General features: G+C 45.6%; 1 protein-coding gene across 4 annotated transcripts in view; it reads left to right on the top strand.

Moving 5' to 3' along the window:
* Positions 1 to 23,748, top strand: part of rab27a (RAB27A, member RAS oncogene family) — a 276,544-nt gene that overhangs the window by 88,506 nt on the left and 164,290 nt on the right. For 2 of the 4 annotated variants that reach the window (XM_059952507.1, XM_059952505.1), the window contains exon 2: positions 19,671 to 19,792. The exons of 1 other annotated variant lie outside the window; for it this stretch is intronic. The gene's annotated coding sequence lies outside the window, so the exon portion shown is untranslated. Of the gene's footprint in view, positions 1 to 15,765; positions 15,812 to 19,670; positions 19,793 to 23,748 lie in introns of all 4 variants that reach the window. One more of the 4 variants, XM_059952506.1, reaches the window with a different exon arrangement.

Here is a 23,748-nt window from a genome sequence, read left to right on the forward strand (position 1 = left end):
AAAGGGGACATTCCAACCAGCACCCTTCACTGTTCTAAAGGGGAGATCTCCAACCAGCACCCTTTACTGTTCTAAAGGGAACGTTCCAACTGACACCCTTCACTGTTCTAAAGGGGAGATCTCCAACCAACACTCTTCACTGTTCTAAAGGGAACGTTCCAACTGACACCCTTTACTGTTCTAAAGGGGAGATCTCCAACCGGCACCCTTCACTGTTCTAAAGGGGAGATCTCCAACCAGCACCCTTCACTGTTCTAAAGGGGAGATCTCCAACCAGCACCCTTCACTGTTCTAAAGGGGAGATCTCCAACCGGCACTGTTCTAAAGGGGAGATCTCCAACCGGCACCCTTCACTGTTCTAAAGGGGAGATCTCCACCCAGCACCCTTCACTGTTCTAAAGGGGAGATCTCCAACCAGCACCCTTTACTGTTCTAAAGGGGAGATCTCCAACCAGCACCCTTTACTGTTCTAAAGGGGAGATCTCCAACCAGCACCCTTTACTGTTCTAAAGGGGAGATCAACAACCAGCACCCTTTACTGTTCTAAAGGGGAGATCAACAACCAGCACCCTTTACTGTTCTAAAGGGGAGATCTCCAACCAGCACCCTTTACTGTTCTAAAGGGGAGATCTCCAACCAGCACCCTTTACTGTTCTAAAGGGGAGATCTCCAACCAGCACCCTTTACTGTTCTAAAGGGGAGATCTCCAACTGGCACCCTTCACTGTTCTAAAGGGGAGATCTCCAACCAGCACCCTTTACTGTTCTAAAGGGGAGATCTCCAACCAGCACCCTTTACTGTTCTAAAGGGGAGATCTCCAACTGGCACCCTTCACTGTTCTAAAGGGGAGATCTCCAACCAGCACCCTTTACTGTTCTAAAGGGGAGATCTCCAACCAGCACCCTTTACTGTTCTAAAGGGGAGATCTCCAACCAGCACCCTTTACTGTTCTAAAGGGGAGATCTCCAACCAGCACCCTTTACTGTTCTAAAGGGGACGTTCCAACCAGCACCCTTCACTGTTCTAAAGGGGAGATCTCCAACCAGCACCCTTTACTGTTCTAAAGGGGAGATCTCCAACCAGCACCCTTTACTGTTCTAAAGGGGAGATCTCCAACCGGCACGCTTTACTGTTCTAAAGGGGAGATCTCCAACCAGCACCCTTTACTGTTCTAAAGGGGAGATCTCCAACCGGCACGCTTCACTGTTCTAAAGGGGAGATCTCCAACCGGCACCCTTTACTGTTCTAAAGGGGAGATCTCCAACCGGCACCCTTCACTGTACTAAAGGGGAGATCTCCAACCAGCACCCTTTACTGTTCTAAAGGGGAGATCTCCAACCAGCACCCTTTACTGTTCTAAAGGGGAGATCTCCAACCAGCACCCTTTACTGTTGGAGATCTCCAACCGGCACCCTTTACTGTTCTAAAGGGGAGATCTCCAACCGGCACCCTTCACTGTTGGAGATCTCCAACCGGCACCCTTTACTGTTCTAAAGGGGAGATCTCCAACCAGCACCCTTTACTGTTGGAGATCTCCAACCGGCACCCTTTACTGTTCTAAAGGGGAGATCTCCAACCAGCACCCTTCACTGTTCTAAAGGGGAGATCTCCAACCGGCACCCTTCACTGTTCTAAAGGGGAGATCTCCAACCGGCACCCTTCACTGTTCTAAAGGGGAGATCTCCACCCAGCACCCTTCACTGTTCTAAAGGGGAGATCTCCAACCAGCACCCTTTACTGTTCTAAAGGGGAGATCTCCAACCAGCACCCTTTACTGTTCTAAAGGGGAGATCTCCAACCAGCACCCTTTACTGTTCTAAAGGGGAGATCTCCAACCAGCACCCTTTACTGTTCTAAAGGGGAGATCAACAACCAGCACCCTTTACTGTTCTAAAGGGGAGATCTCCAACCAGCACCCTTTACTGTTCTAAAGGGGAGATCTCCAACCAGCACCCTTTACTGTTCTAAAGGGGAGATCTCCAACCAGCACCCTTTACTGTTCTAAAGGGGAGATCTCCAACCAGCACCCTTTACTGTTCTAAAGGGGAGATCTCCAACTGGCACCCTTCACTGTTCTAAAGGGGAGATCTCCAACCAGCACCCTTTACTGTTCTAAAGGGGAGATCTCCAACCAGCACCCTTTACTGTTCTAAAGGGGAGATCTCCAACTGGCACCCTTCACTGTTCTAAAGGGGAGATCTCCAACCAGCACCCTTTACTGTTCTAAAGGGGAGATCTCCAACCAGCACCCTTTACTGTTCTAAAGGGGAGATCTCCAACCAGCACCCTTTACTGTTCTAAAGGGGAGATCTCCAACCAGCACCCTTTACTGTTCTAAAGGGGACGTTCCAACCAGCACCCTTCACTGTTCTAAAGGGGAGATCTCCAACCAGCACCCTTTACTGTTCTAAAGGGGAGATCTCCAACCAGCACCCTTTACTGTTCTAAAGGGGAGATCTCCAACCGGCACGCTTTACTGTTCTAAAGGGGAGATCTCCAACCAGCACCCTTTACTGTTCTAAAGGGGAGATCTCCAACCGGCACGCTTCACTGTTCTAAAGGGGAGATCTCCAACCGGCACCCTTTACTGTTCTAAAGGGGAGATCTCCAACCGGCACCCTTCACTGTACTAAAGGGGAGATCTCCAACCAGCACCCTTTACTGTTCTAAAGGGGAGATCTCCAACCAGCACCCTTTACTGTTCTAAAGGGGAGATCTCCAACCAGCACCCTTTACTGTTGGAGATCTCCAACCGGCACCCTTTACTGTTCTAAAGGGGAGATCTCCAACCGGCACCCTTCACTGTTGGAGATCTCCAACCGGCACCCTTTACTGTTCTAAAGGGGAGATCTCCAACCAGCACCCTTTACTGTTGGAGATCTCCAACCGGCACCCTTTACTGTTCTAAAGGGGAGATCTCCAACCAGCACCCTTTACTGTTCTAAAGGGGAGATCTCCAACCGGCACCCTTCACTGTTCTAAAGGGGAGATCTCCAACCGGCACCCTTCACTGTTCTAAAGGGGAGATCTCCAACCGGCACCCTTCACTGTTCTAAAGGGGAGATCTCCAACCGGCACCCTTTACTGTTCTAAAGGGGAGATCTCCAACCGGCACCCTTTACTGTTCTAAAGGGGAGATCTCCAACCGGCACCCTTCACTGTTCTAAAGGGGAGATCTCCAACCAGCACCCTTTACTGTTCTAAAGGGGAGATCTCCAACCAGCACCCTTTACTGTTCTAAAGGGGAGATCTCCAACTGACACCCTTTACTGTTCTAAAGGGAACGTTCCAACTGACACCCTTCACTGTTCTAAAGGGGAGATCTCCAACCAGCACCCTTTACTGTTCTAAAGGGGAGATCTCCAACCGGCACCCTTTACTGTTCTAAAGGAGAGATCTCCAACCAGCACCCTTCACTGTTCTAAAGGGGAGATCTCCAACCAGCACCCTTTACTGTTGGAGATCTCCAACCGGCACCCTTTACTGTTCTAAAGGGGAGATCTCCAACCAGCACCCTTCACTGTTCTAAAGGGGAGATCTCCAACCAGCACCCTTTACTGTTCTAAAGGGGAGATCTCCAACCAGCACCCTTTACTGTTCTAAAGGGTAGATCTCCAACTGACACCCTTTACTGTTCTAAAGGGGAGATCTCCAACCGGCACCCTTTACTGTTCTAAAGGGGAGTTCTCCAACCGGCACCCTTCACTGTTCTAAAGGGGAGATCTCCAACCAGCACCCTTTACTGTTCTAAAGGGGAGATCTCCAACCGGCACCCTTTACTGTTCTAAAGGGGAGATCTCCAACTGACACCCTTTACTGTTCTAAAGGGGAGATCTCCAACCAGCACCCTTCACTGTTCTAAAGGGGAGATCTCCAACCGGCACCCTTTACTGTTCTAAAGGGGAGATCTCCAACTGACACCCTTTACTGTTCTAAAGGGGACGTTCCAACTGACACCCTTCACTGTTCTAAAGGGGAGATCTCCAACCGGCACCCTTTACTGTTCTAAAGGGGAGATCTCCAACCGGCACCCTTCACTGTTCTAAAGGGGAGATCTCCAACCGGCACCCTTCACTGTTCTAAAGGGGAGATCTCCAACCGGCACCCTTTACTGTTCTAAAGGGGAGATCTCCAACTGACACCCTTCACTGTTCTAAAGGGGAGATCTCCAACCGGCACCCTTTACTGTTCTAAAGGGGAGATCTCCAACCGGCACCCTTCACTGTTCTAAAGGGGAGATCTCCAACCGGCACCCTTCACTGTTCTAAAGGGGAGATCTCCAACCGGCACCCTTTACTGTTCTAAAGGGGAGATCTCCAACTGACACCCTTCACTGTTCTAAAGGGGAGATCTCCAACCGGCACCCTTTACTGTTCTAAAGGGGAGATCTCCAACCTGCACCCTTCACTGTTCTAAAGGGGAGATCTCCAACCAGCACCCTTCACTGTTCTAAAGGGGAGATCTCCAACCGGCACCCTTCACTGTTCTAAAGGGGACGTTCCAACTGACACCCTTCACTGTTCTAAAGGGGAGATCTCCAACCGGCACCCTTTACTGTTCTAAAGGGGAGATCTCCAACCGGCACCCTTCACTGTTCTAAAGGGGAGATCTCCAACCGGCACCCTTCACTGTTCTAAAGGGGAGATCTCCAACCGGCACCCTTTACTGTTCTAAAGGGGAGATCTCCAACCGGCACCCTTCACTGTTCTAAAGGGGAGATCTCCAACCGGCACCCTTTACTGTTCTAAAGGGGAGATCTCCAACCAGCACCCTTTACTGTTCTAAAGGGGAGTTCTCCAACCAACACTCTTCACTGTTCTAAAGGGAACGTTCCAACTGACACCCTTCACTGTTCTAAAGGGGAGATCTCCAACCAGCACCCTTCACTGTTCTAAAGGGGAGATCTCCAACTGACACCCTTCACTGTTCTAAAGGGGAGATCTCCAACTGACACCCTTTACTGTTCTAAAGGGGAGATCTCCAACCGGCACCCTTTACTGTTCTAAAGGGGAGATCTCCAACCAGCACCCTTCACTGTTCTAAAGGGGACGTTCCAACTGACACCTTTTACTGTTCTAAAGGGGAGATCTCCAACCGGCACCCTTCACTGTTCTAAAGGGGAGATCTCCAACCAACACTCTTCACTGTTCTAAAGGGAACGTTCCAACTGACACCCTTCACTGTTCTAAAGGGGAGATCTCCAACCTGCACCCTTCACTGTTCTAAAGGGGAGATCTCCAACCAGCACCCTTCACTGTTCTAAAGGGAACGTTCCAACCAGCACCCTTCACTGTTCTAAAGGGAACGTTCCCACCAGCACCCTTTACTGTTCTAAAGGGGAGATTCCAAGCTGCATTCTCTAATGTTCTAAAGGGGATGTCTTGGGAAACCTAAAGATCTGAAGGTACTTAAGTCAACTGGACCAGATTGACTACATCCCAAGTTTCTGAAAGAGGTGGCTGAACAGATTGTGGTGGCATTAGTAATGATCTTTCAAGAATCACTAATTTATGGAATGGTTCCGGAAGACTAGGTAATTGCAAATACTATTCCAGTCTTCAAGACCGGGGAGAGGCAGAAGAAAGGAAACTATAGGGCAGTTTGACCAACCTCGGTGGTTAGAAAGATGCTAGAGTCAATTATTAAGGTTGAGCTTTCAGGTTATTTGGAGATTTTCTCTAGGGAAAGTCTTGTCTGACTAATCTGTTGGAATTCTTTGAAGAAATAACAAGCAGGATAGACAGATGAGAATTGGTTGATGTTGAATTTTTGAATTTGAATTTTCAGAAGGCCTTTGACAAGGTGCTACATGTGAGGTAGTTTAACGAGCTACAAGCCCATGGGATTACAGCAAAGATTGTTGCATGGATAAATCAGCGACTGATTGGCAGGAGGCCAGTCAGTGGGAATAAATAGCCATTTTTGGCTTGCAGCCAATGACTAGTGGTGTTCCACAAGGGTCTGCATTGGGACCGATTCTTTTTCAGTTATTTGTCAATGATTTGGATGATAGAATTGATAGCTTTGTTGCAAAGTTTGCAGATGGTACGGAAATAGGTGGAAGGGCAGGTAGTTTTGAGGAAGTGGGGAGGCTACAGAAGGAGCTGGACAAATTCTGAGAATGGGCAGAAAGTGGCAGACAGAATACAGTGTTGGGAAGTGTATGGTCATGAATTTTGGTAGAAGAAATGAAAAGGTTGACTGTTTTCTAAATGGAGGCAGTGGATGTGGAGAGAATGGTTCCAATGGTGGTGGAGTCTAAGACCAGAGGACACAGAATAGAGGAGTGTCCTTTTATAAAGGAGATGAGGAATTTCTTCAGTCAGGGAGTGGTGAATGTGTGGAATTCTTTGTCACAGGCAGCTGTGGAGGCTAGGTCTTTGTGTATATTTAAGGTAGAGGTTGATAGATCAGTGCATGAAGGGATATGGGAAAAAGGCAGGAGATTGGGGCTGCGAGGAAAATTGGATGAAATGGCGGAGCAGACTTGATGGGCCAAATGGCCTCATTCTGCTCCTATATCTTATGGTCTCCAACCTGCATCTTTTACTGCTGGAATTGGGAGGTGTCCAACCAGCACACGGTTGCCATGGTGTATGTACATCATCTGCAAAATGACAACAGCTACTTTCATAAATTCTTCACCACCTATACTCTGGGGTGTTGGTGCATTGGAATACCATGAACCAGAGATTTGGGGGAGTTGACAAACTGAATGCTGCGAATCATAAATTCCCCTCAAGGTTCCATTCCAACTTGTGAATTTATCTCTGTTCCTTCATTATTGCTGGGTAAAGAATCTGCACTCCCTCCGTACAGCACTCTGAAGAACACCACATTTACAAAGGTTCAAGGCAGTAGATGCCGTTGCATTGGCTCTTCACTCTACTCTGGAACACCTGGACAGAGAAGATGCTCTTCTTTGAATATGTCTCTGCATTCAGCTCCGCCATTATGCCATCGAGGCTCTTCACTAACGTACAATACCTGGGCGTCGGTACCTCCCTATACATCTGGGTCTTTGATTTCCTCACTAACACACCCCCAGTTAGTATAGACTGGTCATGACATCTCCCACATATTCATCATTAGCACAGGTGGACCACAGGGCTGTGTGCTTGGCCCCTGTTCACTCACTGACACTTAATGACTGTGTGACTTAGTACAGCTCCAATGCCATATTCAAGTTTGCTGATGATACCACTGTCATTGGCCAAATACAAAGTTGTTTTCTTTTTTTTAAAAAAAGCATATAAGGGAGAAATTAAGAATCTGTTTGGCGCCACAACAATCTCGCATTCAACTTGAGTAAAACCAAAGGGTTGGTTATCAACCACAAAAGGAAGAAGCTGAAGGTGCATGAGTCAGTCCTCAGGTGACTGGAGGGAGAGCTTCAGTAGCTTTAAATTCCTTGGTATCAGCAGTTCTGTTCTGGGACCAGCATATATATCATTCCAAAGAGGTACAACAGCACCTCTGCTTTCTTAGAGTTTACATAGATTTAGCACATCACCAAAAACTTCAGTAAACTTGTGGAAGATGCACAGTATCTTAACTGGTTGCATTACACCAATGCCCTGGATCGAAAAAGACTCCAAAAAGTGGTGGATATGGCACAATGCATCCCAGGCAAAACCCTCACCGTGATTGGGCACATCTCCAGAGTGTGCCTTCACAAGGAAGCAGCATCCATTTTCAAAGACCCCCACCATCCAGGCCTTGCCCTCTTCTCACTACTACCATCGAGCAGGAGGTACAGAAGCCTAGGAACCCACAGCACCAGGTTCATGAACAGTTATTATCCTACAACCATCATGCTTCCGAACTGATATGGATAGTTTCAGTCACCACCACTCTCAACTGCTTCTACAACCTAGAGACTCACTTTCAAAGACCCTTTACAACTCATGCTCTCAGTGTTATTTTTATCTGCACAGACTGTCTTCTTTTGAAGATTAGTTTTCTGTCAGTCTTTATGTCTAGTTTTTTTTCACATTTTTCTAGCAAATGCCTGCAGGAAAATGAGTACGGTATCTTGAGTCGACCCCAACCAAATGAGGGCTACAGTCCACATGTTGAGCGGTATAGATAGGGTAAATGCAAGTAGGATTTTTCCACTGAGGCTGGGTGAGACCAGAACTAGAGGTCATGGGTTTAAGAGTGAAAGGTTAAATGTTAAAGAGGAAACTTCTTCACTCCGAGAATGAAATGAGCTGGTGGTGGAAGTGGTTGGATGTAGGTTTGATTTCAGCATTTAAGAAAAGTTTGGGTAAGTACATGGATGAGAGGGGTATGGAGGGCTATGGTCCAGGTGCGGGTCAATGGGACTAGGTGGAATAATAGTTGGGCATGGATTAAAGAGGCTAAAGGACCTGTTTTTGTGCAATAGTACTCTGACTCTTTACGGTAACATATGCAGTATGTACTTTGATAATGAATTTATTGTCAACTTTGAAAATCCCATTCTGTTCTTTCATTGATTATAATATAGTTATTCTATTACGGACTTATTGACGCCAGAAAGAAAATTAATCTCAGGGTTGTATATGGTGACCTATATGTACTTAGATAAATTTACTTTGAACATCGGCCAATCAGTGGTCAGGATTGCTTGGCAAGAACAAATTAAAGTAAGCCAGGGGCAGGTGGAGTGGCCATAGTTGGAGTGGGCATTGTTAGTGGTTACCAGAGGCTTTAGCTCTTCAAGGTTCCTTTGGGTTGGTACTGGGGAGACTACCCAACTATTAAAAGTTCCATTTGGCATGTGCCTCAAATAGCCTCTGACAACCGAGTCCAGCTCCTGGCCTTCACGTGTGGCTTAGCTGCTAAGCCCAGCGGAACTGTTTCTACTGACAGGAGAAGGGGCAAAAGTGGGTTACTGGCGCCTGAAAGTCAGTTACTTTGGTCAGGTGGGATTGATCAGCCGTGGTTGGCAGCTAATCTAGGAGAAGGAAAACTCTGATCTCAAACCTCCACGCAAAATGCTGGCGGAACACAGCAGGCCAGGCAGCGTCTATCGGGAGAAGCACTGTCGACGTTTCGGGCCGAGACCCTTTGTCAGGACTGTGTTCCACCAGCATTTTGTGTGTTGTTTGAATTTCTAGCATCTGCAGATTTCCTCGTGTTTGACCTCAAACCTCCGCTGCTTTGTGGCTATACCCACTCATGGGGAAGGCTTCGGGAGTAAACCCCGAGGGAAAAATCCAGAGCTGGAGTCCCTGAGGCAGTCCCACATTGTGTTCAACGCTGACTGGCAACTCCTCTGATGCTGCTTGTACCAAACTGTATTGGTCTCTGCCGTTCGTTTGAGTTCATTAGATACATGGAAAGGGCGAGCTTGTTACATGGCCAACAGCTTGCTCTCCATATCGTACTGTCCAGGCTTGTGTACCTAGACAGCTAGGACACAATATCCATGGTCAACCCTGACTGACGGAGACTCTCAGCTCTTCAAAGCTTCAGTGAGGAGAGACTTGAGTGAGAGAAAGTGAGAAAGCTGCAGATAGACTTCTTTCCCCAGTTTATTTATTGTTTTCTTTATATTTGCACAGCTAAGACCGAAGGAATGCCAGGCAGGGTAGTGGAATGCTCCTGTTATGGGATGTGGGAAGGCAGGGAGACCTCCAGTGTCCCTGACAACTGTAACTGCCAGAAGTACATCCAGCAGCAGCTTCGAACACTCCGCGTTAAGGATTTGGAGCTGGAACTGGATGAACTCTGGATCATTTTGAGGGGTTGATAGAAAGGACAGAGAAAGGGCTAGTTACACCCAAGGAACAGGACACAGGAGTCTGGGTGACAGTCAGGATGGGGAAAGGGGTTAAGGGGCCAGTGCAGAATACCCCTGTGCCCATCCCCTCTACAACAGACTATCACATTGGATGCTGTTTGGGGGGGGGGCTGACTAGCAGAGGAAAGTCACAGTGGTCAGGGTTCTGGCGCTGAGTCTGGCTCTGAACAGAAAGGGGAGAAGAGGTGAGCTGTGGTGATAAGGGACTCAGTAGTCTGAGGAGCAGAAAGGGAGTTCTGTAGACGAGAATGAGATTTCTGGATGTTTTGTTGCCTGCCAGGTGCCAGGGTCAGGGACATCTCCGATTGTGTCCTCGGCATTCTTAATTGGGAGGGTGAGTGGCCAGAGGTTGTGGTCTATGTGGGTACCAATGACATGGGTAGGGAGAGGGATGAGGTTCTATAAAGTGAATTCAGGAAGTTAGGTACTAAGTTAATGGACAGGGCCTCCAGGGTTGTGATCTCAGGATTGCTACCTGTGCCAAGAGTTAGACCAGAAATAGGAAGATCATGTAGCTAAGGAGGGAGGGTGTCACATTTTTGGATTATTTTGGACTCCCTTCAGGGGAAAGTGGGACCTGTACAGCAGAGACAGTTTGCTCCTGAACTGGAGGGGGACTAATAACCTAAAGGGAAGGTTTGCTAGGTGCTGCACAGTGAGGTTAAACTAAAGTTTCAGGGGGATGGGAACCAAGGTGCCAGAACAGATAGTGGAGAGGTTGTGGAGGCAGATGTTGGTACGATCACAGTTAAAGGCAGGAATTAAAAGCCTGAGCATGGTGGGACTAATATTCTGAATTGATATATTCAATGGAAAAGGTATTGCAGGGAAGGCAAATGAGCTCAGGGCATGGATCAACACATAAAATTACGATGTTGTTGACATTAGCAAATCTTGGCTGCAGGAGGGGCAGGTCTGGCAGCTCAATATTCCAGGGTTCGGTTGTTTTCGATGTAACAGAGTGGAATGGATTAAAGGTGGAGAGGTGGCATTATTAGTTAGGGAAAATGTCACAGCAGTGCTCAGTCAGAACAGACTGGAGATCTTGTCTCATAAGAAAGGTATGAGCACATTAATGGGGCAATATTATAGATCACATAACAGTCCACGGGATTTAGAGGAACAAATCTCGAGAGAGATTGCAGACTGTTGCAAGAAACAAGCTTGTTACAGTAGGTGAATTTAACTTTCCACATGTTGACTGGGATTTACATCCTGTAGATGGGATAGAGTTTGTCAAATATGTTCAGAAAAGTTTTCTTAAACAGTACATAGAAGTCCCAGTGCAATACCTGATCTGCTGTTAGGGAATAAGACAGGATAGGTAACAGAAGTTTGTGCAGGATCTGCATCTAGTTAACATAATGCCATGAGTTTCAAAGTAAATATGGAAGAAGATAGGTCTGATCCACAGGTTGAGTTTTAAATTAGAGAAAAGGCAATTCTGATGGTGTCAGGTTTACCATAGCAGACAAAGTGAAGGTGAATCTTCAGGGATTCTACAGTTATGTGAAGAGCAGAAGGATTGCAGAGAACAAAATTGGTCCTGTGGAAGATCCAAATCTATGCCTAGAACCAAAAGATATGGGGAGATCTGAAATAGATTTTTTTTTTTTGCATCTGTATTTACTCAGGAGATGGTTACAGAGTCTACGGGAGTGAGGCAAAACAACAGTGAGGACATGGACCCTATAAAGATTACAGAGGAGGAGGCACTTGCTGTCTCAAGGGCAATTGGGTGGATAAATTCCCAGGGCCGGACAAAGTGTTCCCTTGGATCCCACGGGAGGCAAGTGCAGGAATTGCAGGGGCCCTGGCAGAGATATTTATATCATCCTTCGTGACAGGTGAGGTTTTGGAGGATTGGAGGATAGCCAGTGTTGTTTTACTGTTTAAGAAAGGCTCTAAAAATAAACCAGGAAATTACAGGCTGGTGAGCCTGATATCAGTAGGAAAACTTTTGGAAAATATTATAAGGAAGGTATCCTGTGTATTTGGATAGATAGGGACAGATTAGGGATAGTCAGCATGGCTTTGTGCATGATTACCAATCTAACCAATCTTATAGCTTTACAAGGAAGTTACCAGGAAAGTTGATGAAGGCAAGGCAGTGGATGTTGTCTACATGGACTTCAGCAAGGCCTTTGACTAGATCCCGCTTGGGAGGTTGATCGGGGAGGTTCAGTCGCTTGGCATTCAAGGTGAGGTGGTAAATTAGATTAGACAATGGCTTTATGGGAGTAGCCGGATTGTGGTAGTAGATGGTTGCCTCCCTGACTGGAGGCCGCAGGGATTGGTGCTGGGTCCTTTGTTGTTTACTATCTATATTAACAATCTAGATGATAATACGATCAGCCAATTGGATCAGCCAATTTGTGGATGGCATGAAGATTGGGGGTGTAGTGGAATGCTATCAGAGATTCCAGCAGGATCTGGACCAGCTGGAATAAAGTAGATGGAATTTAATGTATGAGGTGTTGCATTTCAGGATGACCAGTTGCGGTAGGTCTTACATGGTGAATGGTAGGGCACTGAGCAGTGTGATAGAACGTGGGATCTGGGCATACAGGTGGATAGGGTCGTAAAATAAAGTTCTTGGCACATTGACCATAAATCAAAGTATTGAATACAGGAACTGAGATTCAGGTTGAAGTTGTATCAGATGTTGGTAAGGCCTAATTTAGAGCATTGTGTGCAGATTTGGCCACCTACATACAGGAAAGTATAAATAACGTTGAAAGAGTATAGAGAAAATTTGCAAGGATGTTGCTGGGACTGGAGGATTCGAGTTATAAAGGTAGAGTGAATAGGTGAGGGTTTTATTCCTTGGTATGTAGAAGATTGAGAGGAGATTTGATAGAGGTATATAAAATTATGAGGGAAATAGATAGGGTAAGTGCAAGCAAGCTTTTTCTACTGAGGTTAGATGGGACTACAACTGGAGATCATGGGTTAAGTGTGAAAGGTGAAAAGTTTAAGGGGAAAATAACAGGAAACTAGTTCACTCAGTAAGTTGTGTGTGTATGGAGAGTGTCCTGCCAATGCAAGAAGTGAATTTCGATGTTCAAGAGAAGTTTGGATAGGGATGTGGAAGGGAGGAGTTATGGGTGGCTGTGGTCCCAGTGCAGATCAATGGGAGTGGGCAGCTTAAATGGTTCAGCACAGACTAGATGGGCTGATGGGTCTATTTCTGTGCTGTACTCTCCGTGACTCTATGAACTTCAACCTATTTTACAGTTAAACAAAGTCTTTTCAGTTTTTGAGTATTAGAATACAATCTGGGAGGGAAGATTTGCATTTACTAGATAGAAAAGACCCTAAACACTTAAGTTTTCCAAGGAACAGTGAGCCACAAGGATAACTTGCCAATGAAAAGGTGGGGAGTAAAACTGAGGAAGATGTAGGTTGACATAACCAAATAAAATCATGCAGATGCTGGAAATCTGAAGTAAAAAAAAAACTGGTTTGTGAACAGGCCAGGTAGCTTCTGAAGATGGAGAAACTTTCAGTTTTTGAGCCCACTGACCGATGTTCAGAACTGATGGTGACAAGTTGTGGTATTTGGATGTGTAATCAGTGTGGCGCAGATATCATGCCATATTGTTTCAGAGCCTTTGTTAAATTAATGTTGAAGTTCATGTACATATGGTGTAGCTGATTTAAACTGACACCTTTATTAAGTAAAATATACCTGACTTTCTTGAGCTTAGATTATTCTTTGTCCTTGGAACTTTCTAGATTTTGCATTCCAGCCACGTGGAGTTTCCACCTGAATCGGGGTGATACTGCCCACAAACAGATTTGGATCCAGTAAACACTGGCTGGACGGTGAGAGCCCCTTAGCCTCTCGGATGAAGAGGAAATGGGTGATGATGAATAAACGATGAACGTTAGATTCCAGTGCCCTCTCATCTAGATGTTTGGAGACACAAGGGAAACTCAACCCAGAATGTCAACTGTCCTGACCTGCAGAGTTCCTTCTCTTTTGTATTGTTGGAAGGTTTATTGCTGTGTGACAGATGTGAACAGAGAACACGTTTATCTGCATTTGCTGTAAAAGTGATACACTACGAATCAGTGAGAAATATCAAGTATTTGGTATTGATCATTGAGGACCCGCACCATTGCCCTTTTTTCATTACGACCATCCGGGAGGAGGTATAGAAGCCTGAATCGGAATCAGGGTTGATATCACTGGAACGTCATGAAGTTTGTTGTTTTGCGGCAGCAGTACAGTGTAACACTTAATAATACACAACCTGTAAGTTACAATAAGTACTTAATATAGTCAAAAAATTAAATAAGTAATGTAAAAAGAGAAGAAAAAAGAGTCAGGTAGTGTTCATGGATTCATTGTCCATTCAGAAATCTGATGGTGGAAGGGAACAAGCTGTTCCTGAAACGTTGAGTGTGTGCCTTCAGGCTCCTGAACCACCTCCTTTATGGTAGCTGAGAGAAGAAGCCAGGTCCTGGATGATGGGGGCCTTTAATGATGGACATCACTTTTTTACGGGATTGCCTTTTAAAGGTGCCCTGGATGCTAGTGCCCATGATGGAGTTGGCTGAGTTTACAACTTTCTGCAGCTTTTTCCGATCCTGTGCAGTGACCCCTCCATACAGACAGTGATGCAACTAGTTAGAATGCTCTCCATGGTACACCTGTAGAGCCTTGTGAATGTCTTTTGGTGACAAACAAAACCTCCTCACACTCCTAATGAAATATAGTCACTGTCTTGCCTTGTTTGTAATTGCATCAATATGTTGGGCCCAGTGTACATATTCAGAGATACAGACAGCTGGGGACTTGAAACTGCTCACCCTTTCTCCTGCAGACCCCTCAGTGAGGACTGGTGTGTGCTCCCTTGATTTCCCCTTCCTGAAGTCCACGATCAAGTCCTTGGCCACACTGACATTGAGTGCAAGGTTGTTGATACCACTCGAACAGCTGATATAGCTCACTTCTGTATGCCTCCTTGTCACCATTTCAAATCCTGCCAACAATAGTTGTGCACACTCTGTGTTTTAGGAACAACTCCTCCTCCACCATGAAATTTATGACCAACCCATGAATACTACCTCACTTTTTCTTTTGTGCTATCCATTATTTATCTACTTAAGCCTATAGTGAAGTTTATTTTGTCTTGCATTGTGCTGCTGACACAAAACAACAAATCTCATGACGAGGATCATTGATAATAAACCTGATTCTGCAAGTTTTCGGTCTGTTGCAATCCCTTTCACTGACACTGCTCCTGCTCTTTCCTGTACCTGTACTTTATTCTCTGTTCTTCCCTACCATCCACCTTAAACATGTTCCCTCTGCTTTGGATATGTCCGGCATTGGGTAAACTTCCTTACCACCCTCTTTTACCTATACGCTTCATAATTTTGTTTCCCTCCCAAGTTGCCCCTTCAGTCACGTCTGCTCTAAGGAAAACAAACCCAGCATATCCACTCTCACTAGAACTGAAACGTTCCATCCCAGCCAACAACCCAGTAAATTTTTGAGGAGGTACCAATGTGCATTGATGAAGACAGTACAGTAGATGTGGTTTACAGTTAGGTCCCATATGGGAGATTGGTCCATAAGATCAAGGCCCATGGGATCTAGGGAAAATTGGATCCAAAATTGGCCTGGTATTAGGAGAAAGTGGATGATGGTTTTTGTGATTGGATGCCTCTGAACAGTGGTGTCCCACAGGAAGCAGTGCTGGGACCCTTCACTTAGTGGCAAGTTTATTAGATATCTCCTGTTCATTGTCTTGTGCTGCTGTGGCCCATCCAATTCAGGGTTCACTGTGTTGTGCATTCAGAGATGCCTTCTGCACACCACACTTGTAATGTGTGGTTAGAGTTACTGTCACTTTCCTGTCAGTTTGAACCAGCTGGTCATTCTCCTCTGACCTCTCTCATTAACTAATGAGGTGTTTTCACCCACAGAACTGCTACTCACAGCATTTTTGTTTTTTTTGCAGCATTCTATATAAACCCTAGAGACTAAGTGTGTGAAAGTTCCAGAAGGTAATTTTGTGAGATACTCAAAACCACTAACAATCATTCCACAGTCAAAGTCACTTACAACACATCTCTTCCCCATTCTCTTGTTTGGTCTGAACAACAACTGGATCACATCTGCATGTTTTTGTGCATTAATTTGCTGCCATGTGATTTCATATTTGCATAAACGAGCCAGTATACAGGGGAATGGAAAAGTGCCACTGACTGTACATGAGCAATGTACGTGGGGAGGCCAGTAAGTGCTGGAGACGGAAAGGTTGGAGTTGTTGACAGTGTAGAGGTGGTCCTAGGCTGGAGAATGATGTCAGTGTGTTGAGAACTGGCAGGTTGGTGTAATCCATTCAGTGTAAGGTGATGCATTTGAGGGTGCTATGCTGGGACGTGATCTATTTGTGATGTAGCCTCACTAGTGCTCACGTGAGGAACAGAGGGACTTGTGCAGGGCAAAGATCTCTGAAGGTGACAGTGCAAATACAGAAGGCATTGGTAAGCTGGGATGTTAGTCAGAGCAGTGAATGTAAAACAGGGAGGTTATGCTGCACCTTTACAAATCAATGGTCAGGCCACAGCTGGAGTACTGCCTGCAGTTCACTAGACCAGAGGAAGGATCTGATGGTGATGGGAGGGTTCATGAGGCTGGTGCTGCTTAGTTCTGAGGAGAGGCTGGATTCGTTCTCCCTGGAGAGGAGGAGGTGAAGAAGGAACAGGACTGAGGTAGGATAGACTGTAAGAAACTTTTTCACATCAGAGTGAGATAGAACTGCAGAACATTGATTTAGAGTAAGGGGAAAGATATTTAAAACCATTGGGCCATTCGGCCCATTGAGTCTGCTCTGTCATTCGATCATGATGGATTTATTATCCCTCCTAAACTATTCTCTTGCCTTCTCCCAGTAACATTTGACTAAATAAGAACCTATCTCTCTGCTTTAAATATACTCAATGATCTGGCCTCCACAGTTGTATGTGGCAATGACTTCCACAGGTTCACTCTACTCTGGCAAAAGAAATTCCACCTCATCTCTCTTGTGTCCCCCTATAGTCCTCCCTCCCTCCACTGTAGAAAACATCCTCTCCGCATCCACTCTATCTAACCCTTTCAATATTCGATAGGTTTCAATTAGATTCCACCCTGCCCCCCCCCCCCCATTCTTCTAAAACTCCAGTGAGTGCAGGGATATCAAACACTCCTCACATGTTAACCCTTTCATTCCCATGATCATTCTTGTGAACCTCTTCTGGGGCCTCTCAAAAGCCAGCACATCCTTTCTTAGCTAAGGAGGCCAAAACTGCTTGCAGTACTCAAATTGAGACCACTTCACACGTCTCAGTGTTACATCCTTGCTTTTATATTCTGGTCCTCTCAAAATGAATGCTAACATCATATTCACCTTCCTCACCCTAATAAAGCTTCAGCCTATATTAATCTTGATGTAATCAAGGAATTAACTATCCCAACCGAACTGTCTAACTACTGTGTCTTTCTCCTCAGAGAAAACAGATGTAAGTTATTAATTTATGGTAATCCCTGGCTCTGCATCTGATTCCCTCTTTTTGTCCATAATGTACTCTGCCCTGTTCCCTGGTAATCAACCTGCTCTTAATACATTTGTGGGAGTGCTAACAGTTATTGTTCATTGTTGGGAAATGGGGAGTTCATTCTTCTTTTGAGGGGCGATGTGAGTACGTGTGGAGGGCCATACATAGTATTCATCTGAATGAAGAGTGTTGGGAGTGGTCAGAAAAGCTAATAACTACAATGGTCGGACTGGATTCTGAGGAAAGGTCAGACCTGCTAAGTTTAAATTGGCTGCAGTTCAGAAGAGTAACAGGAGACCTGATTGTTTTGACAGGGTGGGTTTAAAAAATGTTTCTTCTTGGGGGGGGGGCAGATTGGAAGGAAGTTACTGCTCTTCAAAAAGACAAGTGTTGCTCATTTAAGATGAGGGGAACAACACACACAAAATGCTGGTGGAACACAGCAGGCCAGACAGCATCTATAGGGAGAAGCACTGTCGACGTTTTGGGCCGAAACCCTTCGTCAGGACTAACCAAAAGGAAAGATAGTAAGAGATTTGAAAAATATGTCAGGGATGGGGTAAGAAGGGGAGGAGGGGCATTAACGGAAGTTAGAGAAATCAATGTTCATGCCATCAGGTTGGAGGCTACCCAGCCGGTATATAAGGTGTTGTTCCTCCAACCTGAGTTTGGATTCATTTTGACAATAGAGGAGGCCATGGATAGACATAAGATGAGGGGAAATGTGTTCTGAGAGTGAGTCTTTGGACTTTTCCTCAGATGATGGTGGCAGTGGAAGCTGAGCCTCTTCATATTTTAAAGCTAAGGGTAGGAGTCCCTGATGAAGGGGCTTGGCCCGAAAGGTTACCAACGGCAGGAGGAATGCAAAGTCAGGGCTGCATTTAGATCAACTATCAGTGTTATTAAATGGAAGCACAAGAATGAGGGCTGAGTGGCATTCTTCTGCCCTGAAGTTTTACGATTGTAGGTGCAGTCACTGTTTTAATGTAGGCAACCCAAGATCCCACAAATGGCAATGTGGTGATAACTGGATGAGAGCTGGTTTTTATAATCCAGCATTTGCAACTGGAGTGCCATGTATTCTTCAGACTTTCAAGAGTTCACCGCAGTCAAAATGTCTTCCAGTCTGTGCAGAGTCCAGTGGAAAATATGATAAATGGTGCTGTGTTTTGGTTGAGGGAAGGTTATGTTGGTCATTGGAATGGACGTTTTCCAACTCAGCTGAGCCATTGAGTTTCTCCCATTGGTGTGGTACCCGGTTTGGCAGTGGACAGGTTGGTACACAGCTCAGGCGACTGAGTGAAGGGAAGGAATCTGAGGAAACTTTTGTGTTTCAGGCCAAGGCCTTTCATCTGGGCGGCATCTAGCAAGTACCATCTGCACACAATTGCAGACGCTGGAAACCTTGAGCAACACACACACAATGCTGGAAAAACTCCTCAAATCTGGCAGTCAGGTAGAAGCTGAGCTTCTCCAGCATTTTGCGTGTTGCTCAGGATTCCCAGCGTCTGCAGAATTTCCTGTGTTTAGGAGGAAACTTTCTCCGGTGAGAGGAGGAACCCTGACAGGATGGCTGAGGCAGACCTCACTGCACTGAGCATGCACTTGGTTCATGACCTTTGGGTTGGGGAAATGGGATTAGGCAGGTGATGCACCATCAATAACTCTTGGAGACATGAGGCGAGATATAGACAGGTATATGTAGTTCACCACAGCAGGGCAAACTCTGCCTTGGGCTGGCAAAGATTCAATGTGAACTTGATTCCATTCTAAGCACTTAGTTTTCCTTTCTGATCTTTCCAGGCAGCCATTTGCAGACTTGCTATTGGTTCACATGGATGTTGTTTATGTTTCTGATAGGTTTGTTTACGTGTCAATACATTGCCAGTGTTACAGATAACACACAACTTCGCTTCAAAGCCCTACAGAATTTTCTTTTTGCATCTTGTGTAGGGAAATGCTGTTTGTGATCAGTTGCAACATCTGTGCTACAAATCGCACATACTGGAGACTTTACGTGTTGGATGATTTCTGTGTGGGCCTATTTGAAGCTGGCCAGCCCTCTGGTTAATAACCTGGAGCGATGTTTCATTGGATGTTGTGAGCTGAAGGAAAGGCCCCTGCTTAGGCTGCAGAACCACATGATAAGCAGCTGATGCTTATTAGGGAAAGATCCAGTCTTTGTTGCTCATGACAGTGCCTTGTGTTAGGACTTCTGCAAGCTCATTTTCAATTCTCATCTATTTTCCCTGAATTTGCTTTTGGTGGATTTGTAATTAGTTGGTGGGAGGTGTTCTGACTTTCTGTAATCCTCTCTCCCCAGCCTCTGGTTCTGGATGAAACGGGCATTTTATCAGTAAGACAGGCCCTGGACTTGGCTACACGGTGGGAATTTGGATCTGGAAAATTCCTGACAGCGGTGCTGCATTTTCACATCACGTTGAGGTATGGTGTGCTTAGCACTGACGTTACCAATTTCTTCGGTCACTTGGAACAGTATGAATTTTAACCTGACTTAGAACCAGCAAGGAGCCTTGGCTTTCCGATGATTGGCAGGGTTCAAGTGCTTCACTGCTCTGATATTATTCGGTAAAATGGATTTTTAAAAAAGTTTAACTCTGATTCACTAATGTTATGAAGCAGTGAGTGAATTAAACAGTTAATCAGTCAATTGGTTCATTCACTCAAAACATTGGTTCAGGGTATATGAAGCCACTTGAATTTGAGAATAATATATGCATTTTGAAGCCTAATAGAGGCACGCAACTTTAATTAAAGCAAATAGTTGTTTCAATACTTGCATTCTGATGCAAACAGTTGCTGTTTTGTTCACAAATCTGCATCAGCCAGGCCCTCTTCAACCGACAATATGCCGCTGCAAATTGTTGGCTTTCTGGGAGGGATCAGATTCTCTTTTCATCACTTTAGCTTGTGTCATCTGGTCGAGATGGCAACTCACAATGACATGTTTTCCCCAGGATTTAATTAATTTTCACCTTTTTGTGCTGGATTCTGACTCAATACTGACAGCTGTATCGGGACTCAGAATAGTCTGGATCCACACCGCCTCCATGCAGGCTCTAAAAATGTCACACAACAAACCATCACTTTCTTTCCAAATCATTCACATTTTTTTTGTAGAAAACTATGATTGCAAAACAAAGATGTTTTGTGTTTTTCTAAAATATTTCCCCTTGGGCTAAGTCAGTAAACTGAGTCCAATCTGCCTAAAATTGGGCTTTGCAGATGTTGTTTAAGTGGCTACAAATCAGTCTCCTTGATACCTTTCAATGCAAATGGGTGATTTTTCAATTCGCTCCCCATCACTGTACACTCATCATAATATCGCTGGTAATGACGTTCCTTTCTCAAAAAAAGCTGTGTTTCTAAGTAACATTTAATTTAACAAATTAAATTTGTTGAATTTAAGCTGAAGAGGAGCACCTCAGTAACTGTGTGCTTGTCCTTGCTGTGCACCACCAATGGACGTTGTTAATTTTTTATCAACTAAATATAGAATATATCTCCTTCAGCAATGTTATACTGTGGAACATTGTGATATTTTGCAAGTGCCCTTGGGTATGTTTAAGAATAAAACGTGTATTTCCATTTTTATAACCACATTTTGCACACGATGACTCTTTTATCTAATGTTTATCTGGAGAGGGAAGAGAAAGCAAGTTGGTTTACCATCTTCTATCTGTTTGGGGTTCTGGGTGTGGAGTGACCCTATGTTCATTTACATTGGGGTTCTGGGTGTGGAGTGACCCTGTGTTCATTTACATTGGGGTTCTGGGTGTGGAGTGACCCTGTGTTCATTTACATTGGGGTTCTGGGTGTGGAGTGACCCTATGTTCATTTACATTGGGGTTCTGGGTGTGGAGTGACCCTGTGTTCATTTACATTGGGGTTCTGGGTGTGGAGTGACCCTGTGTTCATTTACATTGGGGTTCTGGGTGTGGAGTGACCCTGTGTTCATTTACATTGGGGTTCTGGGTGTGGAGTGACCCTGTGTTCATTTACATTGGGGTTCTGGGTGTGGAGTGACCCTATGTTCATTTACATTGGGGTTCTGGGTGTGGAGTGACCCTATGTTCATTTACATTGGGGTTCTGGGTGTGGAGTGACCCTATGTTCATTTACATTGGGGTTCTGGGTGTGGAGTGACCCTGTGTTCATTTACATTGGGGTTCTGGGTGTGGAGTGACCCTGTGTTCATTTACATTGGGGTTCTGGGTGTGGAGTGACCCTATGTTCATTTACATTGGGGTTCTGGGTGTGGAGTGACCCTATGTTCATTTACATTGGGGTTCTGGGTGTGGAGTGACCCTATGTTCACTTACATTGGGGTTCTGGGTGTGGAGTGACCCTATGTTCATTTACATTGGGGTTCTGGGTGTGGAGTGACCCTGTGTTCATTTACATTGGGGTTCTGGGTGTGGAGTGACCCTATGTTCATTTACATTGGGGTTCTGGGTGTGGAGTGACCCTGTGTTCATTTACATTGGGGTTCTGGGTGTGGAGTGACCCTAAGTTCATTTACATTGGGGTTCTGGGTGTGGAGTGACCCTATGTTCATTTACATTGGGGTTCTGGGTGTGGAGTGACCCTATGTTCACTTACATTGGGGTTCTGGGTGTGGAGTGACCCTATGTTCACTTACATTGGGGTTCTGGGTGTGGAGTGACCCTATGTTCATTTACATGGGGGTTCTGGCTGTGGAGTGACCCTATGTTCACTTACATTGGGGTTCTGGGTGTGGAGTGACCCTATGTTCATTTACATTGGGGTTCTGGGTGTGGAGTGACCCTGTGTTCATTTACATTGGGGTTCTGGGTGTGGAGTGACCCTATGTTCATTTACATTGGGGTTCTGGGTGTGGAGTGACCCTATGTTCACTTACATTGGGGTTCTGGGTGTGGAGTGACCCTATGTTCACTTACATTGGGGTTCTGGGTGTGGAGTGACCCTATGTTCACTTACATTGGGGTTCTGGGTGTGGAGTGACCCTGTGTTCATTTACATTGGGGTTCTGGGTGTGGAGTGACCCTATGTTCATTTACATTGGGGTTCTGGGTGTGGAGTGACCCTGTGTTCATTTACATTGGGGTTCTGGGTGTGGAGTGACCCTATGTTCACTTACATTGGGGTTCTGGGTGTGGAGTGACCCTATGTTCACTTACATTGGGGTTCTGGGTGTGGAGTGACCCTATGTTCATTTACATGGGGGTTCTGGCTGTGGAGTGACCCTATGTTCATTTACATTGGGGTTCTGGGTGTGGAGTGACCCTATGTTCACTTACATTGGGGTTCTGGGTGTGGAGTGACCCTATGTTCATTTACATTGGGGTTCTGGGTGTGGAGTGACCCTATGTTCACTTACATTGGGGTTCTGGGTGTGGAGTGACCCTATGTTCACTTACATTGGGGTTCTGGGTGTGGAGTGACCCTATGTTCACTTACATTGGGGTTCTGGGTGTGGAGTGACCCTGTGTTCATTTACATTGGGGTTCTGGGTGTGGAGTGACCCTATGTTCACTTACATTGGGGTTCTGGGTGTGGAGTGACCCTATGTTCACTTACATTGGGGTTCTGGGTGTGGAGTGACCCTATGTTCATTTACATTGGGGTTCTGGGTGTGGAGTGACCCTGTGTTCATTTACATTGGGGTTCTGGGTGTGGAGTGACCCTATGTTCATTTACATTGGGGTTCTGGGTGTGGAGTGACCCTATGTTCATTTACATTGGGGTTCTGGGTGTGGAGTGACCCTATGTTCATTTACATTTTATAACTGGCAGTCAGTTCAGCTTGTTTGGCCATCTACTTGTGAACTAAACCAGATCTGTCTAGATCGGACTGTAGATGAGGACTGGAGTGCAGACAGGCCCACACTGGGGCTGTAGTATGTTGAAACGTGGTGACAGAAGGATAAGGAATAAGGAAGAGGTGATACAGTCATGCAGTGTGGCCCGGTAGTGCAGGGCCTCGGTACCTCTTTCTGCAACTAGATCCTTGACCTCATTGCGAGATCACAGTCAGTTCAGAGCAGAAGTAACATGTCCTCCTTGTGATAATTAACACAGGCACACCTCAAAGACATGTGGTTTGCCTACTGTTCTACTCCCTGTACACTTGTGACTGTGTGGCTAGGCACATCTCAAATGTATAAATTTGCCAATGACACAGCTGTTGTTGGCAGAATCTCAGATGGTGACGAGGAGGCATATAGGAATGAGCTAGATTGGCTGGTTGACAGGTGTTGCAAACACAACTCTGCATGTAACGTCAATAAGACCAGGAAACTGATTGTTGACTTAAGGAAGGAGCATTTGGGAGAACACATGCTGGTCATCTTTGAGGGGTTAGTGGTGGAAAGGGTGAGCAGCTTTAAGTTCCTGAA

Source organism: Hypanus sabinus, chromosome 28 (assembly GCF_030144855.1).
Source record: "Hypanus sabinus isolate sHypSab1 chromosome 28, sHypSab1.hap1, whole genome shotgun sequence".
In the NCBI taxonomy this organism is placed as follows: Eukaryota; Metazoa; Chordata; class Chondrichthyes; order Myliobatiformes; family Dasyatidae; genus Hypanus; species Hypanus sabinus.